Source organism: Penaeus japonicus, unplaced genomic scaffold (genome assembly GCF_977035675.1).
Source record: "Penaeus japonicus unplaced genomic scaffold, GWHDUDI00000001_assembly GWHDUDI00000012, whole genome shotgun sequence".
In the NCBI taxonomy this organism is placed as follows: domain Eukaryota; kingdom Metazoa; phylum Arthropoda; class Malacostraca; order Decapoda; family Penaeidae; genus Penaeus; species Penaeus japonicus.
Genome location: NW_028234414.1, coordinates 16,947,779 through 16,950,278, shown reverse-complemented (window position 1 = coordinate 16,950,278; position 2,500 = coordinate 16,947,779).

The following is a 2,500-nucleotide window of genomic DNA, read 5'->3' as shown; positions in this document are numbered from 1 at the left end:
AAAACGCGGAGATTGTAAATACGACAGGGAAAGAGCAAAAACATCGTTTCGCAATGCACTATAATTGTGCTATCAATCACGGGTAAATATGAACAAAAAAATGTTGATTTTTCACGTAAAACTGCGTCTATTAACCCCCGATCTCTTCTTATGTTGAGCCTCTTTCTCTCGCCAAACATCATTAACGCGGACAAGATCGACTTGATATCATAAACCCTTTTATTATATTTCGTTACGGGAGATTACCTGTCTTTCCAGGTAGAGGTGAGAAGAAGAAAAAAAAGGAGAGAGATTCGGATTAGTAAACAAAAAAAGAAGAAGAAAAAAAACAACAACTTAAAGGCTAAGGTGTTGAGGTCAGTCAGATGATGTGCAGGTAATAAGAACTGATTATCCCCACCTTTTCGTGTGATGGGCGACGCCAAGTGGTTGGGTGGGGGTGGGGGTGGGTAGAGGGGGTGTAGGTAATCCTTCGTGTATATAGGCCTATCTCGTATTTCAGTCGTTTTCTTAAGAACGAGAATAATGATAATGAGAAATATTGTGTATATCTTAAGCTTAGATTTTATTTATTTGTTCTATATGGTATAAGGATGAATATTGATAGATATAATTCAAATGTTATCACAGGCCTCGTAATAAGATCACTGATGGGAAAACGTTATTCTCTTCTCTTCTGCATAGCTTCTTTTCTACTCTTCATTTTACTCTTCTTTCCGTCTCTCTTATTCCATCTTCTCTTTTCTTTTCTCTCTCTTCTCCTCTCTCCTTCTCTCCTCTTCTTTTCTTTCTCTCTCTCTTTCTTTCTCTCATCTCTCTTCTTTTTCTCTACTCTCTTCTTTTTCTCTACTCTCCATCTTTCTCGTCTCTCTCCTCCATTCTCTTCTCTCTCTTTCTTTCTCTCCCCTCTCCATGTTTCTCTTCTCTCCCCTCTCCATCTTTCTCTTCCCTCTCCTTCTTTCTCTTCTCTCTCCTTCTTTCTCTTCTCTACTTCTTTATCCTCTCTCTCTTCTTTCACTCCTCTCTCCTTCTTTCTCTCTTATTTCCTTCTTTCACTCCTTTCTCTTTCCTTCCTCTCTCCTTTCACTACTCTTTCCATCTTTCTCTCCTCTCTCCTTTCACTCCTCTTTCCACCTTTCTCTCCTCTTTCCATCTTTCTCTCCTCTCTCCTTCTTTCACCCCCTTTTCCATTTTTCTCTCTTCTCTCTTTATTTCACTCCCCTTTCCATCTTTCTCTCCTCTCTCCTTCTTTCACTCATCTTTCCATCTTTCTCTCCTCGCTCCTTCTTTCACTCCTCTCTCTTTCTTTCTCTCCTCTCTCCCTCCTTCACTCCTCTTTCCATCTTTCTCTCTTTTCTCTTTCTTTCACTCCCCTCTCCTTCTTTTTCTCCTCCCTACGAAGTAATGAAATCGGTGACTGATAGATTAATTGTTAGATTAGCATCATGGAAGCGGAGGTTGCTAATGATTCACTTGTTAATTATATATTAAGCCGCTGGCCCTTTAAGCCTCGTAACAGCCGCCATCTTTTCATTGCTGAATTATAAAGTAATTTATTATGGTTTTTATATTAAAGACGCGCGCTTTTAAGCTGCGGTTCCCTCCCTCCCTCCCTCCCTCCTCCTCTTCCTCCCTCGTCCTCTTCCTTTTCCTTTACCTCTTCCTCTTCCTCCTCTTTCTCGCCAATCTTCCTCCTTCATTTGTTTCTTTCTATTTATTTTTCTTTATTGTCCTTTATATATTTCATCTTTATCATGATTACTTTTATTCCTTTATCAGTATTAGTGTTATCTGTGTCATTTTTATCATCATAAGCATTATCATTATTATTACTCTGATTGTTGTCATTGCGACATCACTGCCATTATCATTACTATCACTATCATTATTACTATCAACATAGGTCTCAATATTATTATCATTACTGTTCACTTCGTTAAGATAGCGGTAGTAGTAGTAATAAAAGTAAAAAGTAGGAACAATAGTAGTAATAATAGTGGTCATAGTTGCAGTGGTAATAACCGCAACGGTAGCTTAGTGGTAAATGAATGGTAGATATTTTCGTCCCGTTTCGTTTTTCTTTCTTCTTTTACAACCTTGATTTGCTTTCCCTGACATAATTGGTATGATTCAATTATTATTCACATGTTTGGCATTCCAGACTTAATTGGTCAGCTCGCGCGGCGTCGGCAAGTAAATAAGATCGAAGCCCAAGATACGCAGCAGCCTCTTGCCTCCCTCCGCCGCTCCCTCGCTCCAGACCTGCTCCTGCACGCTTCAGGAATGCTGAAATCCTCCTTCGCTCCCCCCCCCCACCCCCCCGTCCCCCGCCCTCGCTCTCGTTTTGTCTGTCTGTTCGTCTGTCTGTCTGTCTATCTCTGTCTCTGGGCCCTGTCCCTGATTGATTGCATGTAGGAAGTTTTTTTGTTGTTGTTTTTCTCCCTCTCTACTTACCTCCATCCATCCATCCATCCCGTCTTCATCCCCTCCCCTCCCTATC